Source organism: Theropithecus gelada, chromosome 7a (genome assembly GCF_003255815.1).
Source record: "Theropithecus gelada isolate Dixy chromosome 7a, Tgel_1.0, whole genome shotgun sequence".
NCBI lineage: Eukaryota > Metazoa > Chordata > Mammalia > Primates > Cercopithecidae > Theropithecus > Theropithecus gelada.
In genome coordinates this window covers 52,560,116-52,588,072 of record NC_037674.1, presented here as the reverse complement: position 1 = coordinate 52,588,072, position 27,957 = coordinate 52,560,116, and the positions used below count along the sequence as shown (strand labels likewise).

The following is a 27,957-nucleotide window of genomic DNA, read 5'->3' as shown; positions in this document are numbered from 1 at the left end:
TGTGTGTGTGTGTGTGTGTATATATATACTTTCCAAGTATACTATTTTTCTATTAGGTTTGCTTAATTTTAAGTGTATATGTTGTTCAGTGATTTCTGCCTTTGGAATTTGGGATCTTCTTTCTTAATACAGTTTACTAATTGTAACTATTCCTTATTTTTTGAAAAGTATGTTATATGTTTGGTACAAAGTGTGTAATATCATAATAGATATTTCTGTATTTTTTCTAGCATTTTATTATGAAATTTTTCAAGAATTCAGAAAAGTTGGAAAGAATTTTACTATGGAAACTTATATATCCTCTACATATATTCTGTAATTATTTACTATACTTAATCACATTTATTCATTTTCCATCCCTTTATCCATTATCAATCCATCAGATTTTGATGCATGAAAGTAAATTGCATACATCAGTGTATTCTTCCCCCAGTATTTCAACATGCATGTTATTAACTGAAGTTCATTATTTGCTTATCCTTGTTTGTGTGTTTGTTTTGAGATAAAATTTACATGTAACAAAATGCACAGATCTTAAGGGTGACATTTGATAAATTTTGACAAATGCATACACTGAGTATTTTAAACGTGTCTCAAAATTTGCACAGTATCATCATCCCAGAAGGTTATTATATATCCTTGGTCAAACCCTTTACTCCCACCCAAGAGGCAACCACTATTCTGATTTTCTTTCATCATTGATTAGAATGGCCTGTTGTAGAGCTTGTCTTTCACCACAGATGAGAATCGTCTGTTGTAGAACTTTCTATAAATGTAATCAAATAGTAAGTACTCTTTTATATAAGCCTTCTTTCATTCAGCATGTTTTTGTGATTCACCCATGTTGTGTTTATCAATTCATTCCTTTTTATTACTGGACAGTGCTCCTATGAGTAAATGTAGCCTTGATTTGTTTGTGTATTCCACTAATGATGGATACTTGGGCTCTTTCTACATTTTGGAAATAAATTTTGGATATAAGTTTTCATTTTCTTGGGTGAATACCTAGGCATGAATGTGCAAAGTCCTTTGATATGTGTATGTTTAGGTTTATAAGTAACCATGAGACCTTTTTTTCAAAGTATTATTACCATTTTACCTTCCTTCCAACAATGTGTGAGAGTTCCTGTTGTTTCATATCCTTGGTAATATTTGATGTTGTCAATCTTTTTAATTTTAGGCATTCAGGTGGGTATGTAGTGGCATTTAAAAATTTTATTTAGAATTTCCATGATAATCCTAATGGTGTTGAGTGTCTGCTCATGTATGTGTAGGCCATTTATTTCTTCATATGGCAAGTGTTTATTCAGATATTTTGCCATTTTTGGTGAATTATCTTTTTTTTAATTATTGAATTGTAAATATATACTTGTGTATGTTTTTATTATTTTTAAAAAATATAGCAGATAACATTATGCTTAATACATATTCATTTTATTACTGCTAGAAACTGGGTGCTGGCAAAAGTTTTTCTGTTTTTTAATTATACTTTAATTTCTGGGATACATGTGCAGAACATGCATGTTTGTTACGTAGATATACATGTGCCAAGCTGCACCCATCAACCCATCATCTATATTAGGTATTTCTCCTAATGCTGTCCCTCCTCTATCCCCTTACCCCATAACGGGCCACAGTGTGTGATGTTTCCTTCCCTGTGTCCATGCATTCTCATTGTTCAGCTCCCACTTATAAGTGAGAACATATGGTGTTTAGTTTTCTGTTCCTGTGTTAGTTTGCTGAGAATGACGGTTTCCAGCTTCATCCATGTCCCTGTAAAGGACATGAATTCATCCTTTTTTGTGGCTGTATAGTATTCCACAATGTATATATGCCACATTTTCTTTATCCAGTCTATAATTGATGGGCATTTGGGTTGGTTCCAAGTCTTTGCTATTGTGAACAGTGCTGCAATAAACATACATGTGCATGTGTCTTTATATTAGAATGATTTATAATCCTTTGGGTATATACCCAGTAATGGGATTGCTCAGTCAAATGGCATTTCTAGTTCTAGATCCTTGAGAAGTCGCCACCCTGTCTTCCACAATGGTTGAACTAATTTACACTGCCACCAACAATGTAAAAGTGTTCCTATTTCTCCACATTCTCTCCAGCATCCATTGTTTCCTGACTTTTTAATGATCGCCATTCTAACTGGCATGAGATGGTATCTCATTGTGGTTTTGATTTGCATTTCTTTAATGACCATTGATGATGAGCCTTTTATCATATGTTTGTTGGCCGCATAAATGTCTTCTTTTGAGAAGTGTCTGTTCATATATCTTTGCCCACTTTTTGAAGGGGTTGTTTGTTTTTTCTTCTTGTAAATTTAAGTTCCTTCTAGATTCTGGATATTAGCCCTTTGTCAGATGGATAGATAGCAAAAACATTCTCCCATTCTGTAGGTTGCCTGTTCACTCTGATGATAGTTTCTTTTGCTATGCAGAAGCTCTTTAGTTTAATTACATCTCATTTTTGTCAATTTTGTCTTCTATTGCCATAGTTTTTGATATTTTAGTCATGAATTCTTTGCCCATGCCTGTGCCTGAATGGTATTGCCTAGGTTTTCTTCTAGGGTTTTTATGATTTTAGACCTTACATTTAAGTCTTTAATCCATCATGAGTTAATTTTTGTATAAGGTGTAAGGAAGGGGTCCAGTTTCAGTTTTCTGCATATGGCTAGCCAGTTTTCTCAACACCATTAATTAAATAGGGAATCCTTTTCCTCTTTCTGGTTTTTGTCAGGTTTGTCAAAGATCAGATGGTTGTAGATGTGTGGCATTATTTCTGAGGGCTGTGTTCTGTTCCATTGGTCTATATCTCTGTTTTGGTACCAGTACCATGCTGTTTTGGTTACTGTAGCCTTGTAGTATAGTTTGAAGACAGGTAGCGTGATGCCTCCAGCTTTGTTCTTTTTGCTTAGGATTCTCTTGGCTATACAGGCTCCTTTTTGGTTCCATATGAACTTTAAAGTAGTTTTTTCTAATTCTGTGAAGGAAGTCATAGGTAGCTTGATGGGGATAGCATTGAATCTATAAATTACTTTTGGCAGTATGGCCATTTTCACAATATTGATTCTTCCTATCCATGAGCATGGAATGTTTTTCATTTGTGTGTGTCCTCTCTTACTTCCTTGAGCAGTGGTTTGTAGTTCTCCTTGAAGAGGTCCTTCACATCCCTTGTAAGTTGTTTTGCTACTTATTTTATTCTCTTTGTAGCAATTGTGAATGGGAGTTCACTCATGATTTTACTCTCTGTTTGTCCATTATTGGTGTATAGGAATGCTTGTGATTTTTGCACATTGATTTTGTATCCTGAGACTTTGCTGAAGTTGCTTATCAGCTTAAGGAGATTTTGGGCTCAGACGATGGGGTTTTCTAAATATACAGTCACGTCATCTATAAACAGACAGTTTGACTTCCTCTCCTCCTATTTGAATACCCTTTATTTCTTTCTCTTGCCTGATTGTCCTGGCCAGAACTTCCAATACTATGTTGAATAGGAGTAGTGAGAGAAGGCATCCTTGTCTTTGCTGGTTTTCAAAGGGAATGCTTTCAGCTTTTGCCCATTCAGTATGATCTTGGCTGTGGGTTTGTCATAAATAGTTCTTATTATGTTGAGATACGTCCCATCAATACCTAGTTTATTGAGAGTTTTTAGCATGAAGGGGTGTTGAATTTTATCAAAGACGTTTTCTGCATCTATTGAGATAATCTTGTGGTTTTTCTCATTGGTTCTGTTTATGTGATCGATAGTACTGATTTGTGTATGTTGAACCAACCTTGCATTCCAGGGATGAAGCCTACTTGATCATGATGGATGAGCTTTTTAATGGGCTACTGGATTCAGTTTGCTAGTATTTTATTGAGGATTTTCGCATCAGTGTTCATCGGGGATATTGGCCTGAAATTTTGTTTTTTTGTTGTGTCTCTGCCTAGTTTTGGTATCAGGATGATGCTGGCCTCATAAAATGAGTTAGGGAGGAGTCCCTGTTTTTCTATTGTTTGAAGTAGTTTTAGAAGGAATGGTACCAGCTCCTTTTTGTACCTCTGGTAGAATTTGGCTTTGAATCCGTCTGGTCCTGGGCTTTTTTTTTTTGGTTGGTAGGCTATTACTGCCTCAATTTCAGAACTTTTTATTGGTATATTCAGGTTTTCTTCTTCTTTCTGCTTTAGTCTTGGGAGGGTGTATGTGTCCAGGAATTTATCCATTTCTTCTAGATTTTCTAGTTTATTTGCATAGAGTTGTTTATAGTATTCTCTGATGGCAGTTTGTATTTCTGTGGGATAAGTGGTAATATCTTCTTTATCATTTTTTATTGTGCCTATTTGATTATTCTCTCTTTTCTTCTTTATTCCTCTGGCTAGTAGTCTATTTATTTTGTTAATCTTTTCAAAAAACCAGCTCCTGGATTCACTGATTTTTTTTTTTTTGAAGGGTTTTTCGTGTCTCTGTCTCCTTCAGTTCTGCTCTGATGCTAGTTATTTCTTGTCTTCTGCTAGCTTTTGAATTTGTTTGCTCTTGCTTCTCTAATTCTTCTAATTGTGATGTTAGGGTATTCATTTTAGATATTTCGTGCTTTCTCCTGTGTGCATTTAGTGCTATAAATTTCCCTCTAAACACTACTTTGGCAGTGTCCCAGAGATTCTGGTATATTTTGTATTTGTTCCCATTGATTTCAAAGAACTTACTTATTTCTGCCTTAATTTTGTTATTTACCCAGTACTCATTCAGGAGCAGTTTTTTCAGTTTCCATGTAGTTGTGCAGTTTTGAGTGAGTTTCTTAATCCTGAGTTCTAATTTGGTTGCATTGTGGTCTGAGAAACTGTTATGATTTCTGTTCTTTTGCATTCGCTGATGAGTGTTTTACTTCCAATCATGTGGTCAGTTTTAGAATAAGTGTGATGTGGTACTGAGAAGAATGCATATTCTGTTGATTTGGGGTGGAGGGTTCTGTAGATGTCTATTAGGTCCACTTAGTCCAGAGCCGAGTTCAAGTCCTGAATATCCTTGTTAATTTTCTGTCTCGTTGATCTAATATTGACAGTGGGGTGTCAAAGTCTCGCACTATTATTGCGTGGGAGTCAAAGTCTTTTTGTACGTCTCTAAGAACTTGCTTTATGAATCTGGGTGCTCCTGTATTGGTTGTATATATATTTAGGATAGTTAGCTCTTCTTGTTGCATTTATCCCTTTACCATTGTGTAATGCCCTTCTTTGTCTCTTTTGATCTTTGTTGGCTATAAGTCTGTTTTATCAGAGACTAGGATTGCAACTCCTGCTTTTCTTTTGCAATTTGCTTGGTAGATCTTCCTCCATCCCTTTATTTTGTGCCTATTTTTGTCTTTGCACATGAGCTGGGCCTCCTGAATACAGCACACCAGTGGTTCTTGACTCTATCCAATTTGTCAGTCTGTGTCTTTTAATTAGGGCATTTAGCCCATTTACATTTAAGGTTAATATTGTTATGTGTGAATTTCATCGTATCATTATTATTCTAGCTGGTTATTTTGCTGGTTAGTTGATTCAATTTCTTCATAGTGTTGATAGTCTTTACAGTTTGATATGTTTTTGCAGTGGCTGGTACCAGTTTTTCCTTTCCATATTTAGTGCTTCCTTCAGGAGCTCTTATAAGGCAGGCCTGGTGGTGACAAAATCACTCAGCATTTGCTTGTCCGTAAAGGATTTTATTTCTCCTTTGCTTATGAAGCTTAATTTGACTGGATATGAAATTCTGAGTTGAAAATTCTTTTCTTTAAGAATGTTGAATATTGGCCCCTACTCTCTTCTGGCTTGTAGGGTTTCTGCAGATAAATCTGCTGTTAGTCTGATGGGCCTCCCTTTGTGGATAACCTGACCTTTCTCTCTGGCTGCCCTTAACATTTTTTTCCTTCATTTCAACCTTAGTGAATCTGATGATTATGTGTCTTTGGGTTGCTCTTCTAGAGGAGTATCTTTCTGACATTCTCTGTATTTCCTGAATTTGAGTGTTGGCCTGCCTTGCTAGGTTGGGGAAGTTTTCATGGATAATATCCTGAAGAGTGTTTTCCAACTTGGTTCCATTCTCTCTGTCACTTTCAGGCACACCAATCAAATGTAGTTTTGTTCTTTTCACATATTCCCATATTTCTTGGAGGCTTTTCTCATTCCTTTTTTACTCTAATCTTGTCTTCATGCTTTATATCATTTAGTTGATCTTCAGTCTCTGATGTCCTTTCTTCCGCTTGATTGATTCAGCTATTGATACTTGTGTATGCTTCACGAAGTTCTTGTGCTGTGTTTTTCAGCTCCATCAGGTCATTTATGTTATTCTCTAAACTAGTTATTCTAGTTAGCAATTCCTCTAACCTTTTTTCAAGGTTCTTAGCTTCCTTGTGTTCGGTTATAAGATGCTCCTTTAGCTCAGAGGAATTTGTTATTACCCACCTTCTGAAGCCTACTTCTGTTAATTTGTCAAACTCATTCTCCATCCAGTTTTATTCCCTTGCTGGCAAGGAGTTGTGATCCTTTGGAGGAGAAGAGGCCTTCTGGTGTTTGGAATTTTCAGCCTTTTTGCGCTGGTTTTTCCTCATCTTCCTGGATTTATCTACCTTTGGTCTTTGGTGTTGCTTACCTTCGGATGGGGTTTCTGTGTGAATGTCCTTTTTGCTACTGTTGATCATATTCCTTTCTGTTTGTTAGTTTTTCTTCTAACAGGACCCTCTGCTTCAGGTCTACTGGAGTTTGCTGAAGGTCCACTCCAGACCCTCTTTGCCTGGGTATCACCAGTGGATGCTGCAGAACAGCAAAGATTGCTGCCTGTTTTTTCCCCTGAATGCTTGTCCCAGAGGGGTACCCACCAGATACCAGCCAGAGCTCTCCTGTATGAGGTGTTTATTGACCCCTGCTGGGAGGTGTCTCCCAGTTAGGAGGCACGGGGGTCAGGGACCCACTTGAGACCGTAGTTTGTCCTTTATTTGAGCTCGAGCACTGTGCTAGGAGATCTGCTGCTCTCTTCAGAGCCAGCAGGCTGGAACGTTTAAGTCTTCTGAAGCCGTGCCCTCAGCCATCCCTTCCCCCAGGTGCTCTGCCCCAGGGAGATGGGAGTTTTATCTATAAGCCCCAGACTGGGGCTGCTGCCTTTCTTTCAGATATGCCCTGCCCAGAGAGGAGTCTAGAGAGGCAGTCTGGCTACAGGAGCTTTGCTGAGCTGTGATGCCTCCACCCAGCTCGATCTTCCCAGTTGCTTTGTTTACGCTGTGAAGGGAAAATTGCCTACCCAAGCCTCAGTAATGGCAGGCACCTCTCCCCACACCAAGCTCGAGCTTCCCAGGTCGACTTCAGACTGCTATGCTGGCAGCAAGAATTTCAAGCCAGTGGATGTTAGCTTGTTGGCCTCTATGGGGGTGGGATCTGCTGAGCAAGACCACTTGGCTCCCTGGCTTTAGCTGCCTTTCCAGGGTAGTGAATGGTTCTGTCTCAGTGGTGTTCCAGGCGCCACTGGGGTATAAAAAAAAAACTCCTGCAGCTAGCTCGCTGTCTGCCCAAATGGCCACCCAGTTTTGTGCTTGAAACCCAGGGCCCTGGAGTCATAGGCACCCGAGGGAATCTCCTGGTCTGCGGGTTGCGAATACCTTGGGAAAAGCATAGTATCTGGGCTGGAGTGCACCATTCCTCAAGGCACAGTCCCTCAAGGCTTCTCTTGGCTAGGGGAGGGAGTTCCCCAAACGCTTGTACTTCCTGGGTGAGGCAACACCCCACCCTGCTTTGGCTCGCCCTCCATGGGCTGTACCCACTGGCTAACCAGTCCCAATGAGATGAGCCAGGTACATCTATTGGAAATGCAGAAATCACCCGCCTTCTGCGTTGATCTCGCTGGGAGCTGCAGAATGGAGCTGTTCCTTTCGGCCGTCTTGCCAGTCACCAAACGTTTTTTTAGAAAGGACCAGGTTGTGAACATTTTAGGGTTTATGGGCCTAAAGTGAGGGTCTATATTTAAGGCTTTGTGAGTCTCACTTATTCAACTATCTATCTTTGTAGCATAAGGGGGTCACAGAGAATACATAAATGAATTTGTGTGACCATGTTCAAATAACATTTTATTTGAGCAGTGGGCTGTGGGCTGTAGTTGGCCTAACGCTGCTTTAACAATTACATAAAGTCATAATTGAAATGCCTCTTTATTTCTAAAATATTTTCCTTTCCTCTAAGATACCATTTTTAAAATATTTTAATTTCATTCCTAAGTATTACCTATTTTTATATACCTGTATATAGAACCTATATAACCTATATATTACTTATACATCTCTGCATATATATAACATAGATATTATATATATAATCGATAGATAGATACACATTTTTTGAGACACATGGTCTCACTCTGTTGCCCAGAGTGGGGTGCAGTGGTACAATCTCACCTCACTACAGCCTCAAGCTACCAGGCTCAGGCAGTCTACCCACCTCAGCCCCCCAAGTAGCTGGGACTACAGGCACGTGCCACCCTGTCTAGAGAATTTTTTTATTTTTTGTAGATATGGGATTTTGCCATGTTGCCCAGACTGGTCTCAAACTGCTAAGCTAAAGCAATCCACCCACTTTGGCCTCCCAAAGTGCTGGGATTATGGGCATGTGAAAAAAAAAGCAAAAATTAGCCAGACATGGTGACATGTGCCAGTAATCCCAGCTATTCAGAAAGCTGAGGTGGGAGAATTGCTTGAGCCCAAGAGGCTGAGGCTGCAGTGAGCCATGATTGCACCTCTGCGCTCTAAACTGGGCAACAGAGTGAGACCCTGTCTCAGAAAATATATATATATATATATATAAAGAATATTCTGTAATATATTCAACAACTACCCTATTGTTGCCCATATACGTTTTTCCCCTTTCTATTGTTTTTGTTATTGCCATAGACAAGAACTTTGTGTATATGACATTGTATATATGTAATTTTGCGGGGCAGAAAACCAAACTGGCCTCCTAGGCATGCAACCCTGCGCTCAGAAGGGTTCCACACTGGTTTAAGTAGACTAATGCTATCTTGAAATTGTTAATACATTTGAATGAAGGACCCTGCATTTTTCTTTTTCTTATTTTGTATAAATTTAAGGGTTGAGGTACAAGTGCAATTTTGTTACAAAGATATATTTCATAGGGGTGTAGTCTGGGCTTTTAGTGTATCTATCACTGATATAATGTTCATTATACCCATTAAGTCATTCTCATCATTCACCACCCTGCTTGCAGTTATGATTCTTCATTGTCTATCCTCTATGTCCATTGTCCACACTCTTATGTCCATGTGTACACATTATTTAGCTCCCACTTATAAGAAAGAAGATGCAGTATTTGTCTGTTTCTGAATTATTTCACTTAAAATAATGGCCTTCACTTCCACCCATGTTGCTGCAAACATACATGATTTCATTTTTTAAATGACTGAATAGTATTTCCTTGTGTGTATGTATCACATTTTCTTCATCCAGTCATCTGTTGATGGACGCTTAGGTTGATTCCTTATCTTTCCTGTTGTGAATAGTGCTGTGATAAACATACAAGTGCAGCTATCTTTTTGATAAGATGATTTCTTTTCCTTGGGGTAGATATCCAGTAGTGGTATTGCTGGATCAAATGGCAGTTCCATTTGTAGTTCTTTGAGAAATACTCATTCTGTTTTCCATAAAGGTTGTACTATTTACATTCCCACCAACGTTCTATAGGTATTCCCTTTTCTCTGCATCCCCATCAACATCTGTTTTTTTGTCTTTTTAATAATAGCCATGCAAATTATGTACCCACTCTTGCTTAGAAATGAAAATTTTTGGGCCAAAGGCTATGTGCATTCTGATTTTAATAGAACCTTGCAGTTTTTATAGTATGTTTATACTCTGCCAACAGTTATGACAGTTCTCTTTCCCTCAAATAGGATGCTATTGAAAAAAATACATTTTCCATGTTTTCATAGGCTGTTTATTCAAATATATAAACTTGTGTTTTACTTCATGAAATCAGACTTAATTTTCACCCAAACCTCCATTTCCAACTTACAACATAAAATTCTATCTAGTCACACTCTTGAAAATGGCAGATAGGAGGCAGGACTAAATTGCAGGTTCCACTTGGATAGACAGAGCAGTGTGTGGAGACTTGCATTGTGAACTTTTGCTCCACGAACTACTGCAGGAATATACCAGGAAAGCTGAGAGAACCTACAGACCCTCTGAAGGAAGTAGATTGCTCCTACAGGACCTGGGAGACAGTCCAAATACAGTGAGTGCCCAAATTGTGAAAGTGGGAAAGGAGGATGGTCCACCCCCAAACACACACAGGGGAACCTGAAGTTCCAGATCATGGGGGAAGGATTTGACCTTACCTGGAGCTGAGTCATTTTAGAGAGCAGCGTGAAATACAGGGGTAGAGGAGGCTGCGGGAGAACCCCGTGGGCTCTCTGGTCCCCCGGGGAAGCCATTTTTGATTTGTCTCACAAGGGTCCTTCCAGAGGGCTGCCATAGAAACTGGGAAAAGACCACAGGGAGAAGGAAACCTCCAGCAGAACTTTGTAACAATTCCAACCAAACGCGAAGTCTCCTGGCCAGAACTTGAGGGAGAGCATGAATCCGGTGTTCAGGCTCAACAGGCAAGGAGGTGTGAAAGGCCTCCTTGCTTTCTCAGCGGGGAGGCTGGTAGCCTCAGGCACGTTCTCAGCTCAGCTCGCCCACTGCCTGGAAACAAACTTAGTGCTGTCCCAGGGCACAGTGGGAGTGACACCAGTCTTTTGGGTTGCATGGGAGCTTGGTAAAGCCTGTGACTGCCAGCTTTTCCCCACTTCCCTGACAACCTGTATGACACAGCAGAGACAGCCATAATCCTCCTGGGAACATAACTGCATTGCGGCAGCAAGCCCCACCCAAGGAGAATCTGAGTTTAGACACGCCTAACCCTGCCCCCACCTGATGGTTCTTCCCTAGCCACCCTGGTAGCTGAAGACAAAGGTCATATTCTGTTGGCTGTTCTTGGGCCCCACTTACTGCCAGATCCTCCCCTGCTACTACAGCTGATTCTCTCTTGAAAATGCTACCTCCTGACAGGAGGCCAACCAACACAAAACTAGTGTATTAAATGACTACAACTAAGGACCCTTACAGAGTCCATTTCATTCCCTTGCCATCTCCACGGCTGGCATCCACGGCTGAGAGACCTGAAGAAAGTTCACATTACAGATATCTGTGCAGACACCCCCTAGTACCAGCCTGGAGCCTGGTAATCCTGCTGTGTGGCTAGATCCAGAAGAGAACAGTCATTACAGTTCAGCTCTCAGGAAGCCACATCCCTAGGAAAAGACGGAGAGTACTACATCAAGGGAACAGCCCATGGGACAAAAGAATCTGAACAGCAGCTTTGAGTGCCAGATCTTCCCTCTGACATAGCCTACCCAAATGAAAAGGAACCAGAAAAACAATTCTGGTAATATGGCAAAACAAGGTTCTTTAACACCCCCACCAAAAAATCACACTAGCTCACCAGCAATGAATCCAAACCAAGAAGAAATCCTTGATTTGCCTGAAAAGGAATTCAGAAGGCCAATTATTAAGCTAATCAAGGAGGCATCTGAAAAAGGTGAGCTCCAATTTAAGGAAATAAAAAAAAGATAGAAGATATGTGGGGGAAAATCTTCAGTGAAATAGCATAAATAAAAAACAATGACAACTTTAGGAAATAAAGGACACAGAGAAATGCAAAATGTACTGAGAAGTGTCAGCAATAGATCTAACAAGCGGAAGAAAGAACTTCAGAGCTTGAAGACAAGGTTTTAAAATTAACCCAAGTCAACAAAGACAAAGAAAAAAGAATTTTAAAAAATGAACAAAGCCTCCAAGAAATTTGGGATTATGTTAAATGACCAAACCTAAGAATAATTGACATTCTGAGGAAGACAAGAAGTCTAAAAGTTTGGAAGACATATTTGGGGGAATAATCAAGGAAAACTTCCCCAGCCTTGCTACAGATCTAGACATCCGAATACAAGAAGCTCAAAGAATACCTGGGAAATTCAACACAAAAAGATCATTGCCTAGGCACATTGTCATCAGGTTAACTAAAATCAAGACGAAGAAAAGAATCTTAAGAGCTATGAGGTAAAAGCACCAGGTAAACTATAAAGGACAACCTATCATTTTAACAGCAGATTTCTTAGCAGAAACCCTGCAAGCTAAAAGGGATTAGGGCCCTATCTTCAGCCTCCTTAAACAAAACAATTATGAGCCAAGAATTTTGTTTCCTAATGTAAATCACGAGTTAATGGGTGCAGCACACCAACATGGCACATGTATACATATGTAACAAACCTGTACCTTGTGCACATGTACCCTAGAACTTAAAGTATAATAAAAAAAAAGAAAAATAACCCATACATCCTTGCTTCTGAGTAGATTAGTGAATAGTCTATGTTCCTACTACTAATCATATAAATATTTTTAGCAAAATGAAATAAATGAATAAAAATTCATAAATATTTTCAACCAAAAAAAAATTTGTTTCCAGTGAAACTAAGTTTAATAAGGAAAGATACAGCCCTTTTCAGACAAACATGCTGAGAAAATTTGCCACTACCAAGCCCTAAAAGCACTGCTAAAAGGAACTCTAAATTTTTTTTTTTTTTTTTTTTTTTTGGAGATGGAGTCTCACTCTGTTGCCCGGGCTGGAGTGCAATGGTGCAATCTCAGCTCACTGCAAGCTCCGCCTCCCGGATTCACGCCATTCTTCTGTCTCAGTCTCTTGAATAGCTGGGACTACAGGCGCCCGCCACCATGCCCGGCTAATTTTTTGTATTTTTAGTAGAGACAGGGTTTCACCATGTTAGCCAGGATGGTCTTGATCTCTGACCTCGTGATCTGCCCGCCTCAGCCTCCCAAAGTGCTAGGATTATAGGCGTGAGCCACCGCACCTGGCCAAGGAGTTCTAAATCTTGCAACAAATCCTAGAAACACATCAAAACAGAACCTCTTTACAGCATACATCTCACAGGACCTATAAAACAAAAATACAATTTAAAGGACAAACAAGTTATACAGGCAACCAACAGCACAAATGGATAGTACCTCACATCTCAATACTCATGTCGAATGTAAATGGCCTAAATGCTCCACTCAAAAGATACAGAATTGCAGAATGGGTACGAATTCACTAACCAAGTATTGCTGCCTTCAAGAGACTCACCTAACTCATAAGGACTCACATAAACTTAAGGTAAAGGGGTAGAAAAAGACATTCCATGCTAATGGAAACCAAAAGCGAACAGGAGTGGCTATTCTTACGTCAGACAAAGCAAACTTCAAAGCAACAGCGGTTAAAAAAGACAAAGAGGGACATTATATAATGATGAAAGACGTACAATAGGAAAATATCACAATCCTAAACATATATGCACCTAACCCTGGAGTTCCCAAATTTATGAAACTACCACTACTACTACTACTACTACTACTACTACTACTACTACTACTACTACTACCACCACCTAAGAAATGAGAGAGATAGTAGCACAGTAATAGTGGGGGACTTCATTACTCCACTGACAGCACTAGATAGGTCATGAAGACAGAAAGTCAACAAGGAAACCATGTATTTAAACTATACCCTAGAACAAAGGGACTTAACAGATATTTCTACCCAACAGCCACAGAATATACATTCTATTGATCAGTTGCATGGAACTTTCTCCAAGATAGACCATATGATAGGCCACAAAACAAGTCTCAATAAATTTAAGAAAATTGTAATTATATCATGTACTCTCTCAGACCACAGTGGAATAAAATTGGAAATCAACTCCAAAAGGAATGTTCAAAACCATACAAATACATGGAAATTAAATAACCTGCTCCTGAATGATCATTGGATCAATAATGAAATCAAGATGGAAATTAAAATATTCTTTGAAATGAAAAATAACAGTGACACAACCTATCAAAACCTCTGGGATACAGCAAAGGCGGTGCAAAGAGGAAAGTTCATAGTCTTAAATGCCTTCATGAAAAAGTCTAAAAGAGCACAAATAGGCAATCTAAGATCACACACCTCAATGAACTAGAGAAGCAAGAACAAACCAAACCCAAACCCAGCAGAAGAAAAGAAATAACCAAGATAAGAGGAGAAGTAAATGAAATAGAAACCAAAAAAAAAAAATATATATATATATATACACACAACAGATAAATGAAACAAAACACTGGTTCTTTGAAAAGATAAATAAAATTAATAGACCATTAATTCTATTGATTGGGAAGATCCAAATAAGCTCAATCACAAAACGGGAGATATTACAACTGACACCACAGAAATACAAAAGATCATTCAAGGGTACTATGAACACCTTTACGTTCATAAACTAGAAAACCTAGAGGAGATGGATACATTTCTGAAAAGATACAACCCTCCTAGCTTAAATCAGGAAGAATTAGAAAGCTGAACAGACAAATAAAAAGCAGCGAGATTTAATGGTGATTTTAAAAATTACCAACAACAACAGAAAAGTCCAGGACCAGACAGATTCACAGCTGAATTCTATCAGACATTCAAAGAAGAATTGGTAGCAATTCTAGTGACAATGTTCCACAAGATAGAGAAAGAGGGAATCCTCCCTAAATCATTCTGTGAAGCCAGTATCACCCTAATATCAAAACCAGGAAAGAACCTAACAAAAAAGAAAACTACAGACAAATATCTCTGATGAACAGACCAATATCCCTGATATATAGTAGACTTCAGCATCTGATTTTGGTATCCATCTGGGGATAGTGAAACCATCCCCAAACAAATGCAAAGGGTGACTGTATATGTAATACACACACATGCATTTATATACCCATATATATGTATGCATGTGTATATACACATATATTTATTTTCTAGCTCTGTTCAATGACAAGGCATGAAAAGAATGCCCAACTCAGTAGCAAAGGGCAGCTCTAGTGCTCATTGATTTGGGGTTTGAAATACCTTTTCTCAGTAAAAGAAACAAGAACTTCTTGGGGAAATGGCTAATTCCTGATCTGAATGACTAAATATAGCCCTAAATTTATTTGATTAATTCCAGATATGAATGTCTAAAAATAGCTCTAAATTTAGACCATGTACCTTCCAAATAGAGGAGATGAAAAGTTAATGAATTTATATCTTCCTATCCATTATGCTGAAGAACAATCTTAGTTCCTAAATGGACCAAGTATCTTTTCTTGTACTTTTACAAATCTTCTAAATGATCCTAGTGGACCACCCCACCTTCCCAAGCAGACTTAACTGTGATAAAAGTTAGGTAAAAGTTAGGAATCCTGGGAGAGATACTTTTACGTTTCACATTTACCAATGACAGACTTGAGCTTAGAGTTGCTGAAATTTGTTCCAGTTTTAAGAAGAAAATATTTGATCTTACAGCATTATTCACAAAGCCATTTACCTGACAGATACTTCTCATATTCCTGGGTTGGGAGTTACAATGCCTTCACTTCTCCTTTTTATGCTAGAAAAATTATCTGCCAGAAGGAATCAAAATAAAAGTTTCTGTGTTAAAAACTGCACTCTCTAAGCAGCTCCTGGTTTTGCACTGTGAGGAAAATATAGCTCTCAGAGCTTGACTTCTCTGACATTCTATAATTATTTATTGCATGAATTAAAATCTAGTGCTTTTTTTCTTGACAGGGACTGCTTTATTTGTTGTACTTCTGTGAAAGCAGGGAATGAGACGGGTGTAGCTCATATTACCAAAGCATCACTTTGATTTGGCATTCTTCCTTGAAGGATAGGATCAGAATTGATTTACCTCAGGGTGAAATACAAGCCTCTTGTATTCTGTGAATTAAAATGGTCCTTGTGCCTCCCTCAGTACTGATTTTCAGTCAAATGTCAGCATTCTTGGTAAGAATAGTGCTAAATTCATATATACCTGTTGCTGTGGCTGGATATTTAGTTACATGGTACGCAGACTTTGGCTACTTACCTATCATACAGTGAAGTTCACTGCCAATCATCTTCCACATAAGGTCAGTAACTTTAATTGGATGTGACTCTAGCCCATATTTGATTGGAAGGTAAAAGAAGTATGCTGCCATTACTCTTTTTTTTTTATTTTTAATATTCTATTTTTCCATTTGTTAGATTGAGATATACTATCAGTGAATAGTAGTAATAGTTGACCATTTATTGAATGTCTACTTTAGTGTGTGGTGTCAGGATTGTCATAGTAATCATTTCGAACCTCCTAAAGCTCTGAAAGGAAATATATATTGTCCTGACTTTTAAGATGAAGAAACTGAGATTCAGAGAAGTTAAATAACCTCCCCAGGGTTTATACACATGGTATGTGCTGGAGCCAGAATTCAAGTATAGGTACTTCTGATTTTAGAGTTTTTATTTCTATTCTTTGACTTATCAAAGTAAGCTTCATGTAAGTAGCTGAGGCTTAAACTGAAGTTCACCAGTGCCTTTTTCAGTTGCATTTGTTGTTGTATTCTTTGAAAAATTTTAACGTTTACATAAATTTTTAGTTGAAATTGTATTCTAGGAATATAGTCTTTTGTGAATAGAACTTTCTTATTTAAATTGAGGCTGGGCATGGTGGGCTCACACCTGTAATATTACCAAGCACTTTGGGAGGCTGAGGTAGGAGGATCACTTGAGCCCAGGAGTTCAAGAACAGTGTGGGCAACATAGTGAGACCCTGTCTTTTAAAAAAAAAAAAATTAAAAATTAAATTGACTAATATGGTATGATCGCAAAAGCATAAGATTTGAAGATTAAAGGCTTAGGTTTCAAGTTCTATAATACATTTTACCAACTGTATGACCTTGGGAAGGTCGCCTAACTATCTTGAGCCTTAGATTTTGCATTTTTTTAGTTTTAATTTTTGTGGGCACATAGTAGGTGTATATGTTTATGGGTACATGAGATATTTTGATACAGGTATATAATGCATAATAATCACCTCAGGGTAAATGGGATGTCCATCACCTGAAGCATTTATCCTCTCTTTGTGTCACAAACAATCCAATTATACTCCTTTAGTTACTTACAATAAATTGTTGACCTTAGTCACTCTGTTACGGTATCAAATACTAGATCTGATTCATTCTATCTAACTATATTTTTGTACTTATTAATGACTCCCACTTCCCCACTACCCTTCCCAGCCTCTGATAACCGTCAATCTACTCTCTGTCTCCATGAATTCAGTTGTAATTTTTAGCTCCCAAACATAAGTGAAAACAAGGAAAGTTTGTCTTACTTCACCTGGTTTATTTCACTTAACATAATGACCTCCAGTTCCACCTGTGTTGTTGCAGTTGCTAAGATCTCATTCCTTTTTATTGGTGAATATATTCCATTCTGTATATATACCACGTTTTCTTTATCAGTTTATCTCTTGGTGGACACTTAGGTTGCTTCCAAATCTTGGCTGTTATGAATAGTGCTGCAATAAACATGGGAGAACAGATACCTCTTCAATATACTGATTTTTCTTTTGGGTGTATACCCACCAGTGGGATTGCTGGATCATACGATAGCTCTGTTTCTAGTTTTTTGAGAAACCTCGAAACTGTTCTTCATAGTGGTTTTACTAATTTATAGTACATTCCCACCAATAGTGCATGAGGGTTCCCTTTTCTCCACATCCTCACCAGCATTTGTTACTGCCTTTTGGATAAAAGCCATTTTAACTGGGGTGAGATGATATCTCATTGTAGTTTTGATTTGCATTTTTCTGTTATCAGTGATGTTGAGCACCTTTTCATACACCTGTGTGCCATTTGTATGTCTTCTCTTGCGAAATGTCTATTCAGATCTTTTGCCCATTTTTAAATAAGATTATTAGATTTTTTTTTTCCCACAGAGTTCTTTTAGCTCTTATATATTCTGGTTGTTACACCATTGTCAGATGGATAGTTTGTAAATATTTTCTCCCATTCTGTGGGTTGTTTCGTCACTTTGTTGATTCTTTGCTCTGCTATGCAGAAGCTTTTTAACTTGATGTGATCCCATTTGTCCATGTTTTGCTTTGGTTGCCCATGCTTATGGGATTACACTCAAGATTTTTTTTTCTTTTTTTTTTTGAGTCGGTGTCTCACTCTGTTGCCCGGGCTGTAGTGCAGTGACTCAATCTCGGCTCACTGCAACCTCCGCCTTCCAGGTTCAAGCAAATCTCTTGCCTCAGCCTCCTGAGTAGCTGGGCCTACAGCCACATGCCACCATGTCTGGCTAATTTTTTTATTTTTGGTAGAGACAGGGTTTCATTATGTTGACCAGACTGGTCTCGAATTCCTGACCTCGTGATCCGCCCGCCTTAGCCTCCCAAAGTGCTGGGATTACAGGAGTGAGCCACCGCACCTGGCCTACACTCAAGAAATCTTTGCTCAGTCCAATGTACTGGAGAATTTCTTTAGTGTTTTCTTGTAATAGTTTCATAGCTTGAGGTCTTAGATTTAAGTCTTTAATTCCCTTTGATTTGATTTTTGTATATGACAAGAGATAGGTTACTAGTTTCATTCTTTTGAATATGGATATCCAGTTTTTTCAGCACCATTTATTGAAGGGACTGTCCTGAGACTGTCTTTTCCTCAATGTATATTCTTCGTGACATTGTCAAAAATGAGTTCTCCATAGATGTAAGGATTTGTTTCCACATTCTCTATTCTGTTCCACTGGACTATGTATCTGTATTTATGTAAGCAGCATGCTGTTTTGGTTACTATAGCTTTGTAGTATACTTTTGAGGTCAGATAGCGTGACTCCTTCTGTTTTGTTATTTTTGCTCAGAATAGCTTTGGCTATTTTGCATCCTTTGTACTTCCATATAGGTTTTAGAATTGCTTTTTCAATTTCTGTGAAATAGAAAAATACTTATTTCATTGGTATTTTGATAGAGATTACATTGAAACTGTAGATTACTTTAGATAGTATAGACATTTTAACAATATTCTTTCATTCCATGAACATGGAATACCTTTCCATTTATTTGTGTCTTCTTCAGTTTCTTACATCAGTGTTGTATAGTTTTCATTGTAGAGATCATTTATTTCTTTGGTTAATTTCTAGGTGTTTTGTTTTATTTGAAGCTATTGTAAATACGATTAGTTTCTTGACTTTTTCAGATTGTTTGCTGTCGGGATGTGGAAATGCTAGTGATTTTCATATGTTGATTTTATATCCTGCAGTTTTACTGAACTTGTTTATTAGTTCTAATAGTTTTTTGGTGGAGTCTTTAGGTTTTTCCAAACATAAGATCATATCATCTGCAAATAAGGATAATTTGACTTTTTATTTTTCAATTTGGATGCCCTTCATTTCTTTCTCTTGTCCAGTTGGTCTAGGTAGGACTTCCAGGAGTGTGTTAAATAACGGTGGTGAAAGTAGGTATCCTTGTTTTGTTTCAGTTCTTAGAGGAAAGGCTTTTAGCATTTCTCTGTTCAGTATACTAGCTCTGTGTCTGTCATATATGTTTTTTATTGTGTTGAGGTATGTTCCTTCTATATACAGTTTTTTGAAGGTTTTTATCATGAATGAACATTGAATTTTATCAAATGCTTTTTCAGACCAGGCACGGTGGCTCACACCTGTAATCCTGGCACATTGGGAGGCTGTGGCAGGTGGATTGCCTGAGCTCAGGAGTTTGAGACCAGCCTGGGCAACATGGTGAAACCCCTTCTCTACTAAAATACAAAAGCTTAGCTGGGCATGGTGGTGTGAGCCTGTAGTTCCAGCTAGTTGGGAGGCTGAGGTACGAGAATGGCTTGAACCTGGGAGGCAGAGGTTGTAGTGAGCTGAGTCACACCACTGCACTCCAGCCTGGGCAACAGAGCAAGACTCTGTCTTGCTTTTTCAGCATCCTTTGAAATGATTATGTTGTTTTTGTCCTTCATTCTGTTGATATGATGCATCACATTGCTTTGCATATGTTGAACCATCCTTGCATCCCTGGGATAAATCTCATTTGGTCACGATGAATGATCTTTTTAATGTGTTGTTGAATTCCATTTGCTTGTATTTTGTTGAGGATTTTTATATCAATGTTCATCAGGGATATTGACCTATAGTTTTCTTTTTGTGTGTCTTTGTCTGGTTTTGATATCAGGATAATACTGACCTCCTAGAATGAGTTTGAAAATATTCTCTTCCCCTCCACTTTTTAGAATTGTTTGAGTAAGATTGATATTACTTCTTTAAATATCTGGTTAAACTCAGCAGTGAAGCCATCAGGTCCTGGACTTTTTTTTTTTTTCCTGGGAGACTTTTTGTTATGGCTTCAATCTCATTAGTTGTTATTGGTCTCTTCAGATTTTAGATTTCTTCGTAGTTCAGGCTTGGTTGGTTGTATATGTGTAGGAATTTACTTATTTCTGCTAGGCTTTCCAATTTATTGACATGTAGTTGCTCATGGTAGCCTCTAATGATCCTTTAAATTTCTGTGGTTTTGGTTGTAATGTCTCTTTTTTCATCTCTGATTTTATTTATTTGGGTCTTTTTCTTCTTAGTCTGACTAAAGGTTTGTTGATTTTATCTTTTCAAAAAACAAACTTCTTATTTCACTGATTATATTATTTTCTTTCAATTCCATTCATTTCTGCTCTGATCTTTGTAATTTCTTTTCTTCTACTAATTTGGGGTTTGGACTGTTCTTGCTTTTCTAGCTCTTTAAGATGTAGCTATAGGTTTTTTATTTTAAGTTTTTCTACTTTTTTGATATAAATGCTTATAGGTATAAACTTTCCTCTTAGTACTGCTTTCACTATATCCTTATAATATAATATAACACTATAGGTCTTGTTATATTATGTTTCCATTATAATATTTTCAAGAATTTTTTTTTTTATGTGTGGAGATGGGGTCTTGCTTTCCTGTTCAGACTAGCCTCAAACTCCTGGCTTCAAGGGGTCCTTCTATCTTAGCCTTCCAAAGTGCTAGGATTACAGACATCAGCCACCACACACAGCTGTTTCAAGAAAATTATTGATTTTTTTTATCAACTTCTGCATTAACCCACTGGTCATTCAGGACCATGTGGTTTAATTTCCATGTGTTTGTATAGTTTCCAAAATTCCTCTTATTGATTTCTAGTTTTATTCTAGTTTTGTCAGAGAAGACTATTGATATAATTTCAGGTTTTTGAAGTTTTTAAGACTTATTTTGTGGTCCAACACTTGATCTGTTCATGAGAATGATCCATGTGCTAAGGAGAAGAATGTGTATTCTTCAGCCATTGGATGAAATGTTCTATAAATATCTATTAGGTCCATTTTGTTTATGGTTTAGATTAAATCCAGTGTTTCTTTGTTGATATTCTGTCTGGATGATCTGTCCAGTGCTAAAAGTGGGGCGCTGAAGTCTCCAGCTGTTACTGTATTGGGGCCTGTCTCTCTCTTTAGTTCTAATCATACTTGCTTTACATATCTGTGTGCTCCAGTATTCAGTGCATATATATTTATAATTATTATATTGTTTTACTGAATTGACCCTTTTATTATTGTATAATGACATTATTTGTCTCTATAGTTTTGTCTTGAAATGTATTTTTTCTAATATAAGTATAGCTACTTGTACTCTTGTTTGGTTTCCATTTCCATGTAATATGTTTTTCCATCCCTTTATTTTCAGTCTGTGTCTTTATAGGAGAAGTGTGTTTCTTGGAGGCAACAAATAGTTGGATCTTCTTGTTTTAATCCATTCAGCCATTGCATGTCTTTTGATTGAAGAGCTTATTCCATTTACATCCAGTTATTGATAAGTAAGGACTTATGCCATTTTGTTATTTGTTTTCTGGTTACTTTGTGGTCTTTTCCCTCTTTTCTTCCTTTCTCGTAGTGAAGGTAATTTTTCTTTAGCAATGTGTTTTGATTTCTTGCTTTTATTTATATGAATCTGTTGTGTGGTTTTTGGTTTGAGGTTACCACGAAGCTTGCAATTGATATTTTATAACCCATTATTTTAAACTGATGACAACTTAACACCAATTGCATAAAAAAACTAAATAACAAGCAAAGGAAAAACTAATAAAAACTTTACATTTTAACTTCATCCCTCTGCTTTTTCACTTTTTGTACTATATCTTAAAACGTAGTTATTTTTTATTGGTTCATCTTTTAGTCTTTCTACTCACAATATGAATAGTTTACATACTACAATTATAGTGTTATAATAGTCTGTGTTTTTCTGTGTGCTTACTATTACCAGTGAGTTTTGCACCTTCGGATGATTTCATATTGCTTATTAACATCCTTTTCTTTCATGTTGAATAATTTGCTAGCATTTCATATAGGAAAGGTCCTGTGTTCATGAAATTCCTCAGCTTTTGTTTTTCTGGGGAAGTCTTTATTTCTCCTTCATGTTTGAAGGATATTTTTGCTGGATATAATATTCTCAAATAAAAGGTTTTTTCCTTCAACTCTTTAAATAAATAACAAAATGCCACTGTCTCCTGGCCTTTAAAGTTTCCACTGAAAAGTGTGCTGCCACAGCCATATTGGAGCTCCATTTTATGTTATTTCTTTTTTCTTGCTTTTAGAATGCTATTTTATTTATTTAGACAGAACCTCACTCTGTCACCCAGGCTAGAGTGCAGTGGTACAATCTCAGCTTACTGCAACCTCTGCCTCCCAGGTTCAAGCAATTCTCGTGCCTCAGCTCCCTGAGTAGCTGGGATTACAGGTGTGCGCCACCATGCCAGCTAATTTTTGTATTTTTAGTAGAGACGGGGTTTTGCCACGTTGGCCAGACTGGTCTCGAACTCCTGGCCTTAGGTGATCTGCCTGCCTTGGTCTCCCAAAGTGCTGGAATTACAGGCATGAGTCACTGTGCCTGGCCTCTATAGAATGCTTTTTAAAATCCTTGACCTTTGGGAGTTTGCATATTAAATGTCTTGATATAATCTTATTTGGGTTAAATCTAGTTCTGTAACTTTTTTGTACTTGATTGTTGATACCTTTCTCTAGGTTTCCCAAGTTCTGTTATTATCCCTTTGAGTAAACTTTCTGCCTGGTCTTTCTCTCTACCTTCTCTTTGTCTCCTCTGACTGTTTTCAAATAGCCTGTCTTCAGGGTCACTAATTCTTTCTTCTGCTTGATCATTTCTGCTGGTAAGAGACTCTGATACATTCTTCAGTAGGTCAGTTGCATTTTTCACCTCCAGAGATTCTGCTTGATTATTATTTATTTATTTATTTATTTATTTTGAGACGGGGTCTTGCTCTGTCACCCAGGCTGGAGTGCAGTGGTGCGACCTTGGCTCACTGCAAGCTCCGCCTCCTGGGTTCACGCCATTCTCCTGCCTCAGCTACTGACTAGCTGGAATTATAGGTGGCTGCCATCATACCCAGCTAATTTTTTGCATTTTTAGTCAAGACAGGGTTTCAACGTGTTAGCCAGGATAGTCTCGATCTCCTGACCTTGTAGATCTGCCTGCCTTGGCCTCCCAAAGATTATTTTTAATTATTTTCATCTCTTCGCTAAATGTATCTGATAGAATTCTGAATTCCTTCTGTGTGTTATCTTGAATTTCTTTGAGTTTCATCAAAACAACTATTTTGAATTCTCTGCCGGAAAGGTCACTTGTCTCTGTTTCTCCAGGATTGGTCCCTGGTGCCTTATTTAGTTCATTAGGTGAGATCATATTGGGTGTTTGTAGGTGTCTGGCATTGAAGAGTTAGGTATTTATTGTAGTCTTCACAGTGTAGGCTTGTCTGTCCCCGTCCTTCTTGGGAATGCTTTCCAGGTATCCAAAGGGACTTGGGTGTTGAAACCTAAGTTATTGGCCACTGCAGTTATATCTGCATTTGGGGGAACCCCAAGCCCAGTAACACTATGACTCTTATAGACTCGTAGAGGTACTGCCTTGGTGGTCTTGGATAAGATACAGAATTTTCTGGACAACCAGGCAGAAATTCTTGTTCTCTTCCCTTATTTTCTCCCAAACAAATGGAGTCTCTCTCTCTGTGCTGAGCTACTTGCAGCTGGATGAAGGTTGACACAAGCACCCCTGCAGCCCCCACCACTGGGCCTGTGCTAGGTCGACCTGAAGCACAGATTACTGTGTCTCTCCCAAGGCTTGCAGTAACCACTGCCTGGCTACCACCTTTGTTTGCTGAAGTCTCCCTAGGGCTCTACAATCAGCAGGTGGCAAAACCGGCCAGGGTTATGTATCTCCCTTCAGTGCAGCAAGTTCTACCTGACCTGAGCAGGTCCAGATGTGCCATCCAGGTGCCAGGGCCTAGAGTCAGAAACATTAGGAATCAACCTAGTGCTCTGTTCTACTGTGGTTGAGTTGACACCCAAACCACAAGACAAAGTCCTTCCCACTCTTCCCTCCCCTTTCTGTAGTCATAGGAATCTCTTTCTGTGGCCGCTACCACCCCAGGCCCATGGTGAGTACTGCCTGGCTACTGCCAGTGTTCACTCAAGCCCAAGGGTTCTTCATTCAGTTTGTGGTGTATGCTGCCTGACCTGGGCCTTTCCATTCAAGACAGCGGCTCCCCTGTGGCCCAGGTCAGGTTCAGAAATACCGTCCAAGAGCCAAGGCCTGGGGAATCAGGGACCTCAAGAACCCATTTATTGCTCTACCCAACTGTGGTCAAGCTGATACCTAAGCTGCAAAACAAAGTTCCCTTACTCTTCCCTCCCCTTTTCTCAAGCAGAAGTAGTCTCTCCCGTAGCCACCACAGCTGGGAATGTGCTGTATCCCATCTGAAGCCATCATGTCTCTGAGTCTCACCCAAGGCCCTTGGCGAGTGCTTCCTGGCTACCACTGCTAACTCGTCAGGGCCCAAGTACTCTTTTGTCAGCAGATGACAAATCCTTCCAGGACTGGGTCTTTCCCTTTAAGGTAGCCCATTCCATTTTTGCCCAGGATATGTCTTAAAATACCATCCAGGAGCTAGGGCCTGGAATGGGAGCCTCAGGTTTCTGCCCAGTTATTCTGTCCTACTATGGCTGAGCTGGTTTCCAAGTTGCAAGACAAAGTCCTCTTTTTTTTTTTTTTTTTTTTCCGAGAGAGGGTCTTGCTTTTTCACCCAGGCTAGAGTACAGTAGCATGAAATCATAGCTTACTGCCACCTTGACTTTTGAAACTCAATCGATCCTGCCTCATCAGCCTCCCGAGTAGGTGGGACTACAAGTGTGTGCCACCACACCCAGCTAATTTTTGTATTTTTTGGTAGAGACAGGCTTTCACCATGTTGCCCAGGCTGGTCTCGAACTCCTGGGCCCAAGCAATCCTCCTGCCTCAGCCTCCCAAAGCACTGGGATTATAGGTATGAGCCACTGTGCCTGGCACAGAGTCCTCTTTACTCTTCCCTCCCCTTTACTCAAGCATAGGGAAGGAATCTGTACCAGAGTTGTGAGCTGCCTGGGGTTGGGGGCAGTGGGTGCAAACACTCCCTTGGCTGCCCTGGCTGGTCTCGTAGGTCACGTTCTTCCCAAGTTCACTGACTCCGAGCCCAGCACAATGCCAGGACTTGCCCAGGAATTGCAGTTCTTGTGGCTTAAACCTCCTTTCAAGTTTATTTAGGTCCCCAGAACACTTTAACCTGCAGTAACAAGGCTTGCTGGAGCTCAAGTTCCGACTGCTAGGATGGGCGATTCCCTGCTCTCTAAGGCTAGTCTAAATGCTCTCTCTGTGGGGGCCAGCTGAATTCTGTCCTGTTGCTTTCCACTGTAACAGGCTAGCACTGAGTTCCAATGCAAAGTCCCTCTGTCACTGTGCTTCCTGTCTCCCAAGTGCATAGACTCTTTGTCTGCACCACAGGGTGACTGCTGGGGGATGAGGGAGGAGTGGCATCAGCATTTCAAAACTGTCTTTCCTACCTCTTCAGTGCCTTTTTCAGTGATATGAAGTTAAAACCAGGTACTGTGGTGATTCACGCAACTTTTGGTTCTTTTTTTTTTTTTTATATACTTTAAGTTCTAGGGTACATGTGCACAACGTGCAGGTTTGTTACATATGTATACATGTGCCATGTTGGTGTGCTGCACCCATTAACTCGTCATTTACATTAGGTATATCTCCTAATGCTATCCTTCCCCCCTCCCCTCTCCCCACAATAGGACCCGGTGTGTGATGTTCCCCTTCCTATGTCCAAGTCATCTCATTGTTCAATTCCAACATGCAGTATTTTTAAGGTATGTTTTTATGTGGATAGTTGTTCAATTTGGTGTTCTTGTATGGAGGACATCTGTGAAGGCTTCCATTTGGCTATCTTGCTCTGCATCAGTTTTTGCATTTTCAAATAGGGCTAATCCTAATTGACAGCATTGTTGAGAGGATTAAATAGGATCATGTACATGAAAGTATTTTGTAACCTATGAAGTTATTGGGTTTTTTTCTTTTTAGAGATGGAGGTCTCACTCTCTTGCCTGGGCTGGAGCACAGTGGTGTAAGCTCACTGCAGTCTAGAACGCCGAAACTTAAGCAGTCCTCCCACCTAAGCCTCCTGAGTAGCTAGGACTACAGGTGCACGCCACCATTGCCAGCTAATTATTTATTTTTTATAGAAACTAGGTCTTGCTTTGTTACCCAGGCTGATCTCAGATTCCTGGCTTCAAGTGAACCTCCTGCCTTGACCTCCCAAAGTGCTGGGATTACAAGCATGAACCACCATCCCTGGTCTGGATATTGTTAAAATTAATGTAAAGAAGAAGTTTTCCCTGTAGGACATGAATTTATTAAATATCTAATGAGTGTACTTCTGTAAAAGTAGCATGTTACATGATAAGGATAAAGCAGTGAGGAGATAGGCGATCACCTCTCTCATGAAGTTAATACTCTGCTTCTGTACTGTTCAATACAATAGCTTCTAGCCACCATGTTGGACAGTGCAAATATAGAACATTTCTATCACTTCAGGAAATTCCCTTGTAAAGCTTTGCACAGAAGAAGCACACATTAAACAGTTAGTTCAGTAAGTATTTTTAATTCTCTTGTGATGAGTGCTTTGAAGAAATAATCAAATCAGAGAAAGTAATGTTTGTGCTAAGAGCCGAGGGATAAATAGTAATGTTCTAGGTAATGTGGAAGTGGAGGAAGCATTTCAGAAGGAAAAGATGAAGAACATTTGCAGAAAGACCTGAGACAGGAAGAAGAGAGAGCTTGAGATCCAGAAAGAACTCATGCATACATCCTGTGTGGTGAAATTAGTCCTGCCTGGAAGGAATGACTGTAATAAGAGGAACAAAGAAGAAGATGGGTGAAATGCAGATAAGCTTGTAGATTTTATGGCCGAAAGTGAAAATTTTCTTGTTCCAATAACTTCTATTTTCTCTTTGAAATGTAGGATCATCTTATGAAAGCAAGAGAGAGAAAGGAAAGGGTGGAGTTTTGAAGAGAGTGGGGAATGTATGAAGCAAATCTTTGTGGACAGTGGGAGAATGAACACCCTAGAGAGATTTAGTAAGATCTTGAATCAGTAGTCCTACCAGTATTTTGCATGGTCTGACTCCCCCCACCACCCCTACACCCGCCAGATTCAGAAATGGAAAAGTCTGGCAGTTGTTTTCATTAATCCAGCTAAAGAAATTAATGCCTGCAAAACATTGAGAATGGCGCCTGGCCCATAGTAAGAGCTAAAGAAACATTATTACCACTGCTGGGGTTTGTCTAGGAAGAGTGAAAAACAGAACAACAGAGAGGAAATGTAGGACATTTGCAAGAAAATGATTATAATGATGTACTGTGAAATCTACCACAGATAAAAATTTAAGGCAACGGGGATGATATATAGGGGAAAAGTGGGGAGATATGGTGAGCATCTGTTAGTGGATTCTCAAGCAAATAAGTGGAAAGCAGAGGAGGCTTGCTCCAAGAGTGAGGTGCATGAAACCAGGTAGGGGCCAGAAAGAAGTAATGCACACAGTGATCTGAATGAAGACTCTTATAGTCTAGGTATAATGTGGTATTTCTTGGTGGAAAGCAAATAAGTGTTCTCGTCTAAGTAAATGAT

General features: G+C 38.9%; 1 protein-coding gene across 2 annotated transcripts in view; it reads left to right on the top strand.

Annotated features, from left to right (window-relative positions):
* SCAPER (S-phase cyclin A associated protein in the ER) overlaps positions 1 to 27,957 on the top strand; it is a 583,444-nt gene that overhangs the window by 319,931 nt on the left and 235,556 nt on the right. The window lies entirely within an intron of this gene.